This window comes from Pseudorasbora parva, chromosome 20 (assembly GCF_024679245.1).
Source record: "Pseudorasbora parva isolate DD20220531a chromosome 20, ASM2467924v1, whole genome shotgun sequence".
NCBI classification, from domain to species: domain Eukaryota; kingdom Metazoa; phylum Chordata; class Actinopteri; order Cypriniformes; family Gobionidae; genus Pseudorasbora; species Pseudorasbora parva.
The window spans coordinates 21045996-21060828 of NC_090191.1; the positions used below are offsets into that span (position 1 = coordinate 21045996).

Consider the following 14833-nt stretch of genomic DNA (forward strand, 5'->3'; position numbering starts at 1 on the left):
CCTGGACCTCATATATGCAAATAATATTCTCTACAACTGAGCTTCTTAACCTTGTGAAAGTTGCATTGAGTACCATGTGCCTTGTACTAAAGCTATTTGCTATTTTTCAAACATTAATTAGGCAAAGAGAAATGCACAACAGAAAAAGCTTTGAGATGATGAATAACTTTCATTGGAGATGCTGGGGATTGAACCCAGGACCTCATACATGCGAAGCATGCGCTCTACCACTGAGCTACATCCCCTGATGAACAGATGCAAGTTTCCAGCAAGCTAGTGGAAAGTTCCACTTTGCTTTGAAATACTGGGGATTGTCAGCATTTAAAAGCAACTCAGATTGCACATTACTTTGAAATGCTGAGGATTGAACCCAGGACCTTTGTTGCAAAAAAGATGAATTGACAACTCCAGAACTTTCCTTGGAGATGCTGGGGATTGAACCCAGGACCTCATAAATGCGAAGCATGCGCTCTACCACTGAGCTACATCCCCTGATGAACAGAAGCAAGTTTCTTGCAGCCTAGTGAAAAGCTTCACATTGCTTTGAAATGCTGGGGATAGTCAGCATTTCTAAACAACCCAGGTTGCACATTGCTTTGAAATGCTGGGGATTGAACCCAGGACCTTTGTTGCAAAAAAAATAAATTGACAATTCTACAACTTTCCTTGGAGATGCTGGGGATTGAACCTAGGACCCCATACATGCAAAGGATGTGCTCTACCACTGAGCTACATCCCCTGATGAACAGAAGTAAATTTCCTGCAGGCTAGTGGAAAGTTCCACATTGCTTTGAAATGCTGGGGATTGAACCCAGGACCTTTGTTTCAAAGAAGGATAACTTGACAATTCGACAACTTTCATTGTTTACTCTGGGGTTTGAACCCAGGACCTCATATATGCAAATAATATTCTCTACAACTGAGCTTCTTAACCTTGTGAAAGTTGCATTGAGTTCCATGTGCCTTGTACTAAAGCTAGTTGCTATTTTTCAAACATAAGTTAGACAGAGAGAAATGCACAACAGAAAAATCTTTGAGATGATGAATAACTTTCATTGGAGATGCTGGGGATTGAACCCAGGACCTCATACATGCGAAGCATGCGCTCTACCACTGAGCTACATACCCTGATGAACAGATGTAAGTTTCCTGCAGGCTACTGGAAAGTTCCACATTGCTTTGAAATGCTGGGGATTGTCAGCATTTCAAAGCAACCCAGGTTGCACAATACTTTGAAATGCTGAGGATTGAAACCAGGACCTTTGTTGCAAAAAAATAACTTGAAAATTCCACAACTTTCCTTGGAGATGCTGGGGATTGAACCCAGGACCTCATACATGCGAAGCATGCGCTCTACCACTGAGCTACATCCCCTGATGAACAGAAGCAAGTTTCCTGCAGGCTAGTGGAAAGCTTCATATTGCTTCACATTGGGATTGTCAGCATTTCTAAGCAACCCAGGTTGCACATTGCTTTGAAATGCTGGGGATTGAACTTAGGAACTTTGTTGCAAAAAAAGATAACTTGACAATTCCACAACTTTCCTTTGGAGATGCTGGGGATTGAACCCAGGGTCTCATACAGGCAACGCATGTGCTCTACCACTGAGCAACAAACCCTGATAAACTAAACAAAGTTTCCTGCAGCCTAGTGGAAAGTTCCACACTGTTTTAAAATGCAGGAGATTGAACCCAGGTCCTTTAATTGCAAAAAAAATAGCTTGACAAATCCACAACTTTCATTGTTGACGCTGGGGTTTGAACCCAAGACCTCATAGATGCAAAGCATGTGCTCTACCATTGAGCTACATCCCCTGATGAACAGAAGTAAGTTTCCTGCAGGCTAGTGGAAAGTTCCACATTGCTTTGAAATGCTGGGGAATGAACCCAGGACCTTTGTTGCAAAAAAGGATAACTTGACAATTCGACAACTTTCAATGTTGACGCTGGGGTTTGAACCCAGGACCTCATATATGCAAATAATATTCTCTACAACTGAGCTTCTTAACCTTGTGAAAGTTGCATTGAGTACCATGTGCCTTGTACTAAAGCTATTTGCTATTTTTCAAACATTAATTAGGCAGAGAGAAATGCACAACAGAAAAAGCTTTGAGATGATGAATAACTTTCATTGGAGATGCTGGGGATTGAACCCAGGACCTCATACATGCGAAGCATGCGCTCTACCACTGAGCTACATCCCCTGATGAACAGATGCAAGTTTCCTGCAGGCTACTGGAAAGTTCCACATTGCTTTGAAATGCTGGGGATTGTCAGCATTTCAAAGCAACCCAGGTTGCACAATACTTTGAAATGCTGAGGATTGAAACCAGGACATTTGTTGCAAAAAAATCACTTGAAAATTGCACAACTTTCCTTGGAGATGCTGGGGATTGAACACAGGACCTCATACATGCGAAGCATGCGCTCTACCACTGAGCTACATCCCCTAACAAACAGAAGCAAGTTTCCTGCAGGCTACTGGAAAGTTCCACGTTGCTTTGAAATGCTGGGGATTGTCAGCATTTCAAAGCAACCCAGGTTGCACAATATTTTGAAATGCTGGGGATTGAACCCAGGACCTTTGTTGCAAAGCATTTTCTCTACCACTGAACTTCTGACCCTTGTGAAAGTTTGGTTGAGTTACTATTTTTCAAACATAAATTAGGCAGAGAGAAATGCACAATAGATAAAGCTTTGAGTTGATGAATAACTTCCATTGGAGATGCTGGGGATTGAAACTGTGGAACTGCTTTGGCATGGTTTAAATCGTACTTATCTGACCGTTATCAGTTTGTAGCAGTAAATGAAGAGATGTCACACCGATCACAAGTTCAGTATGGGGTACCGCAAGGCTCAGTGTTAGGACCGTTGCTTTTCACCCTGTATCTGCTACCACTGGGAGATATCATTAGGAAACATGGCGTTAGTTTTCATTGTTATGCTGACGATACTCAGCTCTATATTTCCTCACGCCCGGATGAAACCTACCAATTCACAAGATTAACAGAATGCATAGCTGATATAAAAAATTGGATGAATAGTAATTTTCTGCAACTTAATTCAGATAAAACTGAATTTTTAATTATTGGACAGAAAAGCTCCACAAGTAGTAACCGAGAATACTGTCTAACACTTGATGAGTGCTCTGTCAAGCCCTCGTCGTCAGTGAGGAACCTGGGTGTGCTCTTTGATACCAATCTTTCATTTGAAAGCCACGTTTCTAGCATCTGTAAAACCGCATTCTATCATCTTAAAAATATATCTAAATTACGGCACATGCTTTCAATGCAAAATGCTGAACAGTTAGTACATGCGTTCATGAGCTCAAGGCTAGATTATTGTAATGCTCTACTGGGTGGTTGCCCTGCTCGCTTAATAAACAAACTCCAGCTAGTCCAAAATGCAGCAGCTAGAGTTCTTACTAGAACCAGGAAGTATGATCATATTAGTCCAGTTCTGTCAACACTGCACTGGCTCCCTATTAAACATCGCATACATTTTAAAATCTTGCTTATTACTTACAAAGCACTAAATAGTTTAGCTCCCCGGTACTTAAGCGAGCTCTTAACGCATTATACCCCATCACGTCGATTGCGGTCTCAAAACTCTGGCCAGTTGATAATACCTAGAATATCTAAATCAACTGCAGGCGGTCGATCATTTTCCTATTTAGCTCCTAAATTGTGGAATAGTCTTCCTAGCATTGTTCGGGAAGCAGACACACTCTGTCAGTTTAAATCTAGACTAAAAACACATCTCTTTACTATGGCATACACATAAAACATTTTTAACTTTCATTATTCAGATCAATTGACTGATTGTTAGGCTGCATTAACTAGGTCAGCCGGAACCGGGAACACTTCCCATAACACCTGATGTACTAGTTACATCATAAAAAGAGTGACATCTACGCTAATGTTAGTCTCTCTGTTTATCCCGAGGTTTATCCCGGATCTGGGCCCTGTCCGGATCGGATGGTGGACCTGCCTGGACATGACCAACGCATCCTGGAGTGTCTGCTGAGCCGTGTCAAATGGTGTCTCCTCCGAATTTGCCTCACTGGCACGACATGCTCAAAACCCGTCTTCGGCGCAATAATTCCGATCTTTCATGTATTCATACTCTTGTGTAATTGACGCCCCATCCTAAATAAATCTGTCTCTTCCGTGATACCCTGAAAATTTTGAATAATCCGATCTAATATGATTTCCGACCTGTAAGGTTGCCAGAATAATAATCTTACACGGTGTGTTAATAGGCCAGAGGAGAACTGGCACCCCGACTGAGTCTGGTTTCTCCCAAGGTTTATTTTTCTCCATCATGCCCCGATGGAGTTTTGGTTCCTTGCCACTGTCGCCTTTGGCTTGGCTTGCTCAGTTGGGGACACTAAAAATATGATTAAAGTTATTCAACTTATTATACAAATAAAATATATGAATTAGGTCTTATTTAATTCTATAAACTATAATACTGATCTGCCAACATTGTCGCTATATGATAAATTAAAATAAGCTGATAACATCACTGTTTTCTCCAGTACGGCTGTACAGCCAAATCTAATTTTGTCGCAATATTACCCTGTTTGACACTGTGAAGCTGCTTTGACACAATCGTGATTGTAAAAGCGCTATATAAATAAAGTTGATTGATTGATTGATTGATTGAAACCAGGACCTCATACATGCAAAGCATGCGGTCTAACACTGAGCTACATCCCCTGATGAACAAAAGCAAGTTTCCTGCAGTCTAGTGGAAAGTTCCACATTGCTTTGAAATGCTGGGGATTGTCAGCATTTCAAAGCAACTCAGATTGCACATTACTTTAAAAGGCAGGAGATTGAACCCAGGTCCTTTAATTGCAAAAAGATAGCTTGACAAATCCACAACTTTCATTGTTGACGCTGGGGTTTGAACCCAGGACCTTTGTTGCAAAAAAGATGAATTGACAACTCCAGAACTTTCCTTGGAGATGCAGGGGATTGAACCCAGGACCTCATACATGCGAAGCATGCGCTCTACCACTGAGCTACGTCCCCTGATGAACAGAACCAAGTTTCTTGCAGCCTAGTGGAAAGCTTCACATTGCTTTGAAATGCTGGGGATAGTCAGCATTTCTAAACAACCCAGGTTGCACATTGCTTTGAAATGCTGGGGATTGAACCCAGGACCTTTGTTGCAAAAAAAATAAATTGACAATTCTACAACTTTCCTTGGAGATGCTGGGGATTGAACCTAGGACCCCATACATGCAAAGGATGTGCTCTACCACTGAGCTACATCCCCTGGTGAACAGAAGTAAGTTTCCTGCAGGCTAGTGGAAAGTTCCACATTGCTTTGAAATGCTGGGGATTGAACCCAGGACCTTTGGTTCAAAGAAGGATAACTTGACAATTCGACAACTTTCATTGTTGACTCTGGGGTTTGAACCCAGGACCTCATATATGCAAATAATATTCTCTACAACTGAGCTTCTTAAACTTGTGAAAGTTGCATTGAGTTCCATGTGCCTTGTACTAAAGCTAGTTGCTATTTTTCAAACATAAATTAGGCAGAGAGAAATGCACAACAGAAAAAGCTTTGAGATGATGAATAACTTTCATTGGAGATGCTGGGGATTGAACCCAGGACCTCATACATGCGAAGCATGCGCTCTACCACTGAGCTACATCCCCTGATGAACAGATGTAAGTTTCCTGCAGGCTACTGGAAAGTTCCACATTGCTTTGAAATGCTGGGGATTGTCAGCATTTCAAAGCAACCCAGGTTGCACAATACTTTGAAATGCTGAGGATTGAAACCAGGACCTTTGTTGCAAAAAAATAACTTGAAAATTCCACAACTTTCCATGGAGATGCTGGGGATTGAACCCAGGACCTCATACATGCGAAGCATGCGCTCTACCACTGAGCTACATCCCCTGATGAACAGAAGCAAGTTTCCTGCAGGCTAGTGGAAAGCTTCATATTGCTTTGAAATGCTGGGGATAGTCAGCATTTCTAAACAACCCAGGTTGCACATTGCTTTGAAATGCTGGGGATTGAACCCAGGACCTTTGTTGCAAAAAAAAATAAATTGACAATTCTACAACTTTCCTTGGAGATGCTGGGGATTGAACCTAGGACCCCATACATGCAAAGGATGTGCTCTACCACTGAGCTACATCCCCTGATGAACAGAAGTAAGTTTCCTGCAGGCTAGTGGAAAGTTCCACATTGCTTTGAAATGCTGGGGAATGAACCCAGGACCTTTGTTGCAAAAAAGGATAACTTGACAATTCGACAACTTTCAATGTTGACGCTGGGGTTTGAACCCAGGACCTCATATATGCAAATAATATTCTCTACAACTGAGCTTCTTGACCTTGTGAAAGTTGCATTGAGTACCATGTGCCTTGTACTAAAGCTATTTGCTATTTTTCAAACATTAATTAGGCAGAGAGAAATGCACAACAGAAAAAGCTTTGAGATGATGAATAACTTTCATTGGAGATGCTGGGGATTGAACCCAGGACCTCATACATGCGAAGCATGCGCTCTACCACTGAGCTACATCCCCTAACAAACAGAAGCAAGTTTCCTGCAGGCTACTGGAAAGTTCCACGTTGCTTTGAAATGCTGGGGATTGTCAGCATTTCAAAGCAACCCAGGTTGCACAATATTTTGAAATGCTGGGGATTGAACCCAGGACCTTTGTTGCAAAGCATATTCTCTACCACTGAACTTCTGACCCTTGTGAAAGTTGGGTTGAGTTACTATTTTTCAAACATAAATTAGGCAGAGAGAAATGCACAATAGATAAAGCTTTGAGTTGATGAATAACTTCCATTGGAGATGCTGGGGATTGAAACCAGGACCTCATACATGCAAAGCATGCGGTCTAACACTGAGCTACATCCCCTGATAAACAAAAGCAAGTTTCCTGCAGGCTAGTGGAAAGTTCCACATTGCTTTGAAATGCTGGGTATTGTCAGCATTTCAAAGCAACTCAGATTGCACATTACTTTAAAAGGCAGGAGATTGAACCCAGGTCCTTTAATTGCAAAAAAAAAGCTTGACAAATCCACAACTTTCATTGTTGACGCTGGGGTTTGAACCCAGGAACTTTGTTGCAAAAAAGATGAATTGACAACTCCAGAACTTTCCTTGGAGATGCTGGGGATTGAACCCAGGACCTCATACATGCGAAGCATGCGCTCTACCACTGAGCTACATCCCCTGATGAACAGAAGCAAGTTTCTTGCAGCCTAGTGGAAAGCTTCACATTGCTTTGAAATGCTGGGGAATGAACCCAGGACCTTTGTTGCAAAAAAGGATAACTTGACAATTCGACAACTTTCAATGTTGATGCTGGGGTTTGAACCCTGGACCTCATATATGCAAATAATATTCTCTACAACTGAGCTTCTTAACCTTGTGAAAGTTGCATTGAGTACCATGTGCCTTGTACTAAAGCTATTTGCTATTTTTCAAACATTAATTAGGCAAAGAGAAATGCACAACAGAAAAAGCTTTGAGATGATGAATAACTTTCATTGGAGATGCTGGGGATTGAACCCAGGACCTCATACATGCGAAGCATGCGCTCTACCACTGAGCTACATCCCCTGATGAACAGATGCAAGTTTCCTGCAAGCTAGTGGAAAGTTCCACTTTGCTTTGAAATACTGGGGATTGTCAGCATTTAAAAGCAACTCAGATTGCACATTACTTTGAAATGCTGAGGATTGAACCCAGGACCTTTGTTGCAAAAAAGATGAATTGACAACTCCAGAACTTTCCTTGGAGATGCTGGGGATTGAACCCAGGACCTCATAAATGCGAAGCATGCGCTCTACCACTGAGCTACATCCCCTGATGAACAGAAGCAAGTTTCTTGCAGCCTAGTGAAAAGCTTCACATTGCTTTGAAATGCTGGGGATAGTCAGCATTTCTAAACAACCCAGGTTGCACATTGCTTTGAAATGCTGGGGATTGAACCCAGGACCTTTGTTGCAAAAAAAATAAATTGACAATTCTACAACTTTCCTTGGAGATGCTGGGGATTGAACCTAGGACCCCATACATGCAAAGGATGTGCTCTACCACTGAGCTACATCCCCTGATGAACAGAAGTAAATTTCCTGCAGGCTAGTGGAAAGTTCCACATTGCTTTGAAATGCTGGGGATTTAACCCAGGACCTTTGTTTCAAAGAAGGATAACTTGACAATTCGACAACTTTCATTGTTTACTCTGGGGTTTGAACCCAGGACCTCATATATGCAAATAATATTCTCTACAACTGAGCTTCTTAACCTTGTGAAAGTTGCATTGAGTTCCATGTGCCTTGTACTAAAGCTAGTTGCTATTTTTCAAACATAAGTTAGACAGAGAGAAATGCACAACAGAAAAAGCTTTGAGATGATGAATAACTTTCATTGGAGATGCTGGGGATTGAACCCAGGACCTCATACATGCGAAGCATGCGCTCTACCACTGAGCTACATCCCCTGATGAACAGATGTAAGTTTCCTGCAGGCTACTGGAAAGTTCCACATTGCTTTGAAATGCTGGGGATTGTCAGCATTTCAAAGCAACCCAGGTTGCACAATACTTTGAAATGCTGAGGATTGAAACCAGGACCTTTGTTGCAAAAAAATAACTTGAAAATTCCACAACTTTCCTTGGAGATGCTGGGGATTGAACCCAGGACCTCATACATGCGAAGCATGCGCTCTACCACTGAGCTACATCCCCTGATGAACAGAAGCAAGTTTCCTGCAGGCTAGTGGAAAGCTTCATATTGCTTCACATTGGGATTGTCAGCATTTCTAAGCAACCCAGGTTGCACATTGCTTTGAAATGCTGGGGATTGAACTTAGGAACTTTGTTGCAAAAAAAGATAACTTGACAATTCCACAACTTTCCTTTGGAGATGCTGGGGATTGAACCCAGGGTCTCATACAGGCAACGCATGTGCTCTACCACTGAGCAACAAACCCTGATAAACTAAACAAAGTTTCCTGCAGCCTAGTGGAAAGTTCCACACTGTTTTAAAATGCAGGAGATTGAACCCAGGTCCTTTAATTGCAAAAAAAATAGCTTGACAAATCCACAACTTTCATTGTTGACGCTGGGGTTTGAACCCAAGACCTCATAGATGCAAAGCATGTGCTCTACCATTGAGCTACATCCCCTGATGAACAGAAGTAAGTTTCCTGCAGGCTAGTGGAAAGTTCCACATTGCTTTGAAATGCTGGGGAATGAACCCAGGACCTTTGTTGCAAAAAAGGATAACTTGACAATTCGACAACTTTCAATGTTGACGCTGGGGTTTGAACCCAGGACCTCATATATGCAAATAATATTCTCTACAACTGAGCTTCTTAACCTTGTGAAAGTTGCATTGAGTACCATGTGCCTTGTACTAAAGCTATTTGCTATTTTTCAAACATTAATTAGGCAGAGAGAAATGCACAACAGAAAAAGCTTTGAGATGATGAATAACTTTCATTGGAGATGCTGGGGATTGAACCCAGGACCTCATACATGCGAAGCATGCGCTCTACCACTGAGCTACATCCCCTGATGAACAGATGCAAGTTTCCTGCAGGCTACTGGAAAGTTCCACATTGCTTTGAAATGCTGGGGATTGTCAGCATTTCAAAGCAACCCAGGTTGCACAATACTTTGAAATGCTGAGGATTGAAACCAGGACATTTGTTGCAAAAAAATCACTTGAAAATTGCACAACTTTCCTTGGAGATGCTGGGGATTGAACACAGGACCTCATACATGCGAAGCATGCGCTCTACCACTGAGCTACATCCCCTAACAAACAGAAGCAAGTTTCCTGCAGGCTACTGGAAAGTTCCACGTTGCTTTGAAATGCTGGGGATTGTCAGCATTTCAAAGCAACCCAGGTTGCACAATATTTTGAAATGCTGGGGATTGAACCCAGGACCTTTGTTGCAAAGCATTTTCTCTACCACTGAACTTCTGACCCTTGTGAAAGTTGGGTTGAGTTACTATTTTTCAAACATAAATTAGGCAGAGAGAAATGCACAATAGATAAAGCTTTGAGTTGATGAAAAACTTCCATTGGAGATGCTGGGGATTGAAACCAGGACCTCATACATGCAAAGCATGCGGTCTAACACTGAGCTACATCCCCTGATGAACAAAAGCAAGTTTCCTGCAGTCTAGTGGAAAGTTCCACATTGCTTTGAAATGCTGGGGATTGTCAGCATTTCAAAGCAACTCAGATTGCACATTACTTTAAAAGGCAGGAGATTGAACCCAGGTCCTTTAATTGCAAAAAGATAGCTTGACAAATCCACAACTTTCATTGTTGACGCTGGGGTTTGAACCCAGGACCTTTGTTGCAAAAAAGATGAATTGACAACTCCAGAACTTTCCTTGGAGATGCAGGGGATTGAACCCAGGACCTCATACATGCGAAGCATGCGCTCTACCACTGAGCTACGTCCCCTGATGAACAGAACCAAGTTTCTTGCAGCCTAGTGGAAAGCTTCACATTGCTTTGAAATGCTGGGGATAGTCAGCATTTCTAAACAACCCAGGTTGCACATTGCTTTGAAATGCTGGGGATTGAACCCAGGACCTTTGTTGCAAAAAAAATAAATTGACAATTCTACAACTTTCCTTGGAGATGCTGGGGATTGAACCTAGGACCCCATACATGCAAAGGATGTGCTCTACCACTGAGCTACATCCCCTGGTGAACAGAAGTAAGTTTCCTGCAGGCTAGTGGAAAGTTCCACATTGCTTTGAAATGCTGGGGATTGAACCCAGGACCTTTGTTTCAAAGAAGGATAACTTGACAATTCGACAACTTTCATTGTTGACTCTGGGGTTTGAACCCAGGACCTCATATATGCAAATAATATTCTCTACAACTGAGCTTCTTAACCTTGTGAAAGTTGCATTGAGTTCCATGTGCCTTGTACTAAAGCTAGTTGCTATTTTTCAAACATAAATTAGGCAGAGAGAAATGCACAACAGAAAAAGCTTTGAGATGATGAATAACTTTCATTGGAGATGCTGGGGATTGAACCCAGGACCTCATACATGCGAAGCATCGGCTCTACCACTGAGCTACATCCCCTGATGAACAGATGTAAGTTTCCTGCAGGCTACTGGAAAGTTCCACATTGCTTTGAAATGCTGGGGATTGTCAGCATTTCAAAGCAACCCAGGTTGCACAATACTTTGAAATGCTGAGGATTGAAACCAGGACCTTTGTTGCAAAAAAATAACTTGAAAATTCCACAACTTTCCTTGGAGATGCTGGGGATTGAACCCAGGACCTCATACATGCGAAGCATGCGCTCTACCACTGAGCTACATCCCCTGATGAACAGAAGCAAGTTTCCTGCAGGCTAGTGGAAAGCTTCATATTGCTTTGAAATGCTGGGGATAGTCAGCATTTCTAAACAACCCAGGTTGCACATTGCTTTGAAATGCTGGGGATTGAACCCAGGACCTTTGTTGCAAAAAAAAAAAAATTGACAATTCTACAACTTTCCTTGGAGATGCTGGGGATTGAACCTAGGACCCCATACATGCAAAGGATGTGCTCTACCACTGAGCTACATCCCCTGATGAACAGAAGTAAGTTTCCTGCAGGCTAGTGGAAAGTTCCACATTGCTTTGAAATGCTGGGGATTGAACCCAGGACCTTTGTTTCAAAGAAGGATAACTTGACAATTCGACAACTTTCATTGTTGACTCTGGAGTTTGAACCCAGGACCTCATATATGCAAATAATATTCTCTACAACTGAGCTTCTTAACCTTGTGAAAGTTGCATTGAGTTCCATGTGCCTTGTACTAAAGCTAGTTGCTATTTTTCAAACATAAATTAGGCAGAGAGAAATGCACAACAGAAAAAGCTTTGAGATGATGAATAACTTTCATTGGAGATGCTGGGGATTGAACCCAGGACCTCATACATGCGAAGCATGCGCTCTACCACTGAGCTACATCCCCTGATGAACAGATGTAAGTTTCCTGCAGGCTACTGGAAAGTTCCACATTGCTTTGAAATGCTGGGGATTGTCAGCATTTCAAAGCAACCCAGGTTGCACAATACTTTGAAATGCTGAGGATTGAAACCAGGACCTTTGTTGCAAAAAAATAACTTGAAAATTCCACAACTTTCCTTGGAGATGCTGGGGATTGAACCCAGGACCTCATACATGCGAAGCATGCGCTCTACCACTGAGCTACATCCCCTGATGAACAGACGCAAGTTTCCTGCAGGCTAGTGGAAAGCTTCATATTGCTTCACATTGGGATTGTCAGCATTTCTAAGCAACCCAGGTTGCACATTGCTTTGAAATGCTGGGGATTGAACTTAGGAACTTTGTTGCAAAAAAAGATAACTTGACAATTCCACAACTTTTCTTTGGAGGTGCTGGGGATTGAACCCAGGGTCTCATACAGGCAAAGCATGTGCTCTACCACTGAGCAACAACCCCTGATAAACTAAACAAAGTTTCCTGCAGCCTAGTGGAAAGTTCCACATTGTTTTAAAATGCAGGAGATTGAACCCAGGTCCTTTAATTGCAAAAAAATAGCTTGACAAATCCACAACTTTCATTGTTGACGCTGGGGTTTGAACCCAAGACCTCATATATGCAAAGCATGTGCTCTACCTTTGAGCTACATCCCCTGATGAACAGAAGTAAGTTTCCTGCAGGCTAGTGGAAAGTTCCACATTGCTTTGAAATGCTGGGGAATGAACCCAGGACCTTTGTTGCAAAAAAGGATAACTTGACAATTCGACAACTTTCAATGTTGACGCTGGGGTTTGAACCCAGGACCTCATATATGCAAATAATATTCTCTACAACTGAGCTTCTTGACCTTGTGAAAGTTGCATTGAGTACCATGTGCCTTGTACTAAAGCTATTTGCTATTTTTCAAACATTAATTAGGCAGAGAGAAATGCACAACAGAAAAAGCTTTGAGATGATGAATAACTTTCATTGGAGATGCTGGGGATTGAACCCAGGACCTCATACATGCGAAGCATGCGCTCTACCACTGAGCTACATCCCCTAACAAACAGAAGCAAGTTTCCTGCAGGCTACTGGAAAGTTCCACGTTGCTTTGAAATGCTGGGGATTGTCAGCATTTCAAAGCAACCCAGGTTGCACAATATTTTGAAATGCTGGGGATTGAACCCAGGACCTTTGTTGCAAAGCATATTCTCTACCACTGAACTTCTGACCCTTGTGAAAGTTGGGTTGAGTTACTATTTTTCAAACATAAATTAGGCAGAGAGAAATGCACAATAGATAAAGCTTTGAGTTGATGAATAACTTCCATTGGAGATGCTGGGGATTGAAACCAGGACCTCATACATGCAAAGCATGCGGTCTAACACTGAGCTACATCCCCTGATAAACAAAAGCAAGTTTCCTGCAGGCTAGTGGAAAGTTCCACATTGCTTTGAAATGCTGGGTATTGTCAGCATTTCAAAGCAACTCAGATTGCACATTACTTTAAAAGGCAGGAGATTGAACCCAGGTCCTTTAATTGCAAAAAAAAAGCTTGACAAATCCACAACTTTCATTGTTGACGCTGGGGTTTGAACCCAGGACCTTTGTTGCAAAAAAGATGAATTGACAACTCCAGAACTTTCCTTGGAGATGCTGGGGATTGAACCCAGGACCTCATACATACGAAGCATGCGCTCTACCACTGAGCTACATCCCCTGATGAACAGAAGCAAGTTTCTTGCAGCCTAGTGGAAAGCTTCACATTGCTTTGAAATGCTGGGGATAGTCAGCATTTCTTAACAACCCAGGTTGCACATTGCTTTGAAATGCTGGGGATTGAACCCAGGACCTTTGTTGCAAAAAAAATAAATTGACAATTCTACAACTTTCCTTGGAGATGCTGGGGATTGAACCTAGGACCCCATACATGCAAAGGATGTGCTCTACCACTGAGCTACATTCCCTGATGAACAGAAGTAAGTTTCCTGCAGCCTAGTGGAAAGTTCCACATTGCTTTGAAATGCTGGGGATTGAACCCAGGACCTTTGTTTCAAAGAAGGATAACTTGACAATTCGACAACTTTCATTGTTGTCTCTGGGGTTTGAACCCAGGACCTCATATATGCAAATAATATTCTCTACAACTGAGCTTCTTAACCTTGTGAAAGTTGCATTGAGTTCCATGTGCCTTGTACTAAAGCTAGTTGCTATTTTTCAAACATAAATTAGGCAGAGAGAAATGCACAACAGAAAAAGCTTTGAGATGATGAATAACTTTCATTGGAGATGCTGGGGATTGAACCCAGGACCTCATACATGCGAAGCATGCGCTCTACCACTGAGCTACATCCCCTGATGAACAGATGCAAGTTTCCTGCAGGCTACTGGAAAGTTCCACATTGCTTTGAAATGCTGGGGATTGTCAGCATTTCAAAGCAACCCAGGTTGCACAATACTTTGAAATGCTGAGGATTGAAACCAGGACCTTTGTTGCAAAAAAATCACTTGAAAATTGCACAACTTTCCTTGGAGATGCTGGGGATTGAACACAGGACCTCATACATGCGAAGCATGCGCTCTACCACTGAGCTACATCTCCTAACAAACAGAAGCAAGTTTCCTGCAGGCTACTGGAAAGTTCCACGTTGCTTTGAAATGCTGGGGATTGTCAGCATTTCAAAGCAACCCAGGTTGCACAATATTTTGAAATGCTGGGGATTGAACCCAGGACCTTTGTTGCAAAGCATATTCTCTACCACTGAACTTCTGACCCTTGTGAAAGTTGGGTTGAGATACTATTTTTCAAACATAAATTAGGCAGAGAGAA

The 14833-nt window shown here is 42.1% G+C and overlaps 26 non-coding genes across 26 annotated transcripts; all 26 read right to left on the reverse strand.

Moving 5' to 3' along the window:
* Positions 1 to 173: 173 nt before the first annotated feature.
* Positions 174 to 245, reverse strand: trnaa-cgc (transfer RNA alanine (anticodon CGC)). The gene has a single exon. It is a non-coding gene; the product is annotated as a tRNA-Ala (tRNA).
* Positions 246 to 420: 175 nt separating this feature from the next.
* Positions 421 to 492, reverse strand: trnaa-cgc (transfer RNA alanine (anticodon CGC)). The gene has a single exon. It is a non-coding gene; the product is annotated as a tRNA-Ala (tRNA).
* A 564-nt stretch (positions 493 to 1056) lies between these two features.
* Positions 1057 to 1128, reverse strand: trnaa-cgc (transfer RNA alanine (anticodon CGC)). Its single transcript has one exon. It is a non-coding gene; the product is annotated as a tRNA-Ala (tRNA).
* Positions 1129 to 1302: 174 nt separating this feature from the next.
* On the reverse strand, positions 1303 to 1374 carry trnaa-cgc (transfer RNA alanine (anticodon CGC)). Its single transcript has one exon. It is a non-coding gene; the product is annotated as a tRNA-Ala (tRNA).
* A 757-nt stretch (positions 1375 to 2131) lies between these two features.
* Positions 2132 to 2203, reverse strand: trnaa-cgc (transfer RNA alanine (anticodon CGC)). Its single transcript has one exon. It is a non-coding gene; the product is annotated as a tRNA-Ala (tRNA).
* Positions 2204 to 2377: 174 nt separating this feature from the next.
* trnaa-cgc (transfer RNA alanine (anticodon CGC)) lies at positions 2378 to 2449 on the reverse strand. The gene has a single exon. It is a non-coding gene; the product is annotated as a tRNA-Ala (tRNA).
* Positions 2450 to 4966: 2517 nt separating this feature from the next.
* Positions 4967 to 5038, reverse strand: trnaa-cgc (transfer RNA alanine (anticodon CGC)). Its single transcript has one exon. It is a non-coding gene; the product is annotated as a tRNA-Ala (tRNA).
* Positions 5039 to 5602: 564 nt separating this feature from the next.
* On the reverse strand, positions 5603 to 5674 carry trnaa-cgc (transfer RNA alanine (anticodon CGC)). The gene has a single exon. It is a non-coding gene; the product is annotated as a tRNA-Ala (tRNA).
* Positions 5675 to 5848: 174 nt separating this feature from the next.
* On the reverse strand, positions 5849 to 5920 carry trnaa-cgc (transfer RNA alanine (anticodon CGC)). Its single transcript has one exon. It is a non-coding gene; the product is annotated as a tRNA-Ala (tRNA).
* A 565-nt stretch (positions 5921 to 6485) lies between these two features.
* trnaa-cgc (transfer RNA alanine (anticodon CGC)) lies at positions 6486 to 6557 on the reverse strand. Its single transcript has one exon. It is a non-coding gene; the product is annotated as a tRNA-Ala (tRNA).
* Positions 6558 to 7145: 588 nt separating this feature from the next.
* On the reverse strand, positions 7146 to 7217 carry trnaa-cgc (transfer RNA alanine (anticodon CGC)). The gene has a single exon. It is a non-coding gene; the product is annotated as a tRNA-Ala (tRNA).
* Positions 7218 to 7534: 317 nt separating this feature from the next.
* On the reverse strand, positions 7535 to 7606 carry trnaa-cgc (transfer RNA alanine (anticodon CGC)). The gene has a single exon. It is a non-coding gene; the product is annotated as a tRNA-Ala (tRNA).
* Positions 7607 to 7781: 175 nt separating this feature from the next.
* On the reverse strand, positions 7782 to 7853 carry trnaa-cgc (transfer RNA alanine (anticodon CGC)). The gene has a single exon. It is a non-coding gene; the product is annotated as a tRNA-Ala (tRNA).
* A 564-nt stretch (positions 7854 to 8417) lies between these two features.
* On the reverse strand, positions 8418 to 8489 carry trnaa-cgc (transfer RNA alanine (anticodon CGC)). Its single transcript has one exon. It is a non-coding gene; the product is annotated as a tRNA-Ala (tRNA).
* Positions 8490 to 8663: 174 nt separating this feature from the next.
* On the reverse strand, positions 8664 to 8735 carry trnaa-cgc (transfer RNA alanine (anticodon CGC)). Its single transcript has one exon. It is a non-coding gene; the product is annotated as a tRNA-Ala (tRNA).
* A 757-nt stretch (positions 8736 to 9492) lies between these two features.
* trnaa-cgc (transfer RNA alanine (anticodon CGC)) lies at positions 9493 to 9564 on the reverse strand. Its single transcript has one exon. It is a non-coding gene; the product is annotated as a tRNA-Ala (tRNA).
* A 174-nt stretch (positions 9565 to 9738) lies between these two features.
* Positions 9739 to 9810, reverse strand: trnaa-cgc (transfer RNA alanine (anticodon CGC)). Its single transcript has one exon. It is a non-coding gene; the product is annotated as a tRNA-Ala (tRNA).
* Positions 9811 to 10398: 588 nt separating this feature from the next.
* trnaa-cgc (transfer RNA alanine (anticodon CGC)) lies at positions 10399 to 10470 on the reverse strand. The gene has a single exon. It is a non-coding gene; the product is annotated as a tRNA-Ala (tRNA).
* A 564-nt stretch (positions 10471 to 11034) lies between these two features.
* trnaa-cgc (transfer RNA alanine (anticodon CGC)) lies at positions 11035 to 11106 on the reverse strand. The gene has a single exon. It is a non-coding gene; the product is annotated as a tRNA-Ala (tRNA).
* A 174-nt stretch (positions 11107 to 11280) lies between these two features.
* On the reverse strand, positions 11281 to 11352 carry trnaa-cgc (transfer RNA alanine (anticodon CGC)). Its single transcript has one exon. It is a non-coding gene; the product is annotated as a tRNA-Ala (tRNA).
* Positions 11353 to 11917: 565 nt separating this feature from the next.
* On the reverse strand, positions 11918 to 11989 carry trnaa-cgc (transfer RNA alanine (anticodon CGC)). The gene has a single exon. It is a non-coding gene; the product is annotated as a tRNA-Ala (tRNA).
* Positions 11990 to 12163: 174 nt separating this feature from the next.
* On the reverse strand, positions 12164 to 12235 carry trnaa-cgc (transfer RNA alanine (anticodon CGC)). Its single transcript has one exon. It is a non-coding gene; the product is annotated as a tRNA-Ala (tRNA).
* A 756-nt stretch (positions 12236 to 12991) lies between these two features.
* Positions 12992 to 13063, reverse strand: trnaa-cgc (transfer RNA alanine (anticodon CGC)). The gene has a single exon. It is a non-coding gene; the product is annotated as a tRNA-Ala (tRNA).
* Positions 13064 to 13651: 588 nt separating this feature from the next.
* On the reverse strand, positions 13652 to 13723 carry trnat-cgu (transfer RNA threonine (anticodon CGU)). The gene has a single exon. It is a non-coding gene; the product is annotated as a tRNA-Thr (tRNA).
* Positions 13724 to 14287: 564 nt separating this feature from the next.
* On the reverse strand, positions 14288 to 14359 carry trnaa-cgc (transfer RNA alanine (anticodon CGC)). Its single transcript has one exon. It is a non-coding gene; the product is annotated as a tRNA-Ala (tRNA).
* A 174-nt stretch (positions 14360 to 14533) lies between these two features.
* Positions 14534 to 14605, reverse strand: trnaa-cgc (transfer RNA alanine (anticodon CGC)). Its single transcript has one exon. It is a non-coding gene; the product is annotated as a tRNA-Ala (tRNA).
* Positions 14606 to 14833: the final 228 nt, after the last annotated feature.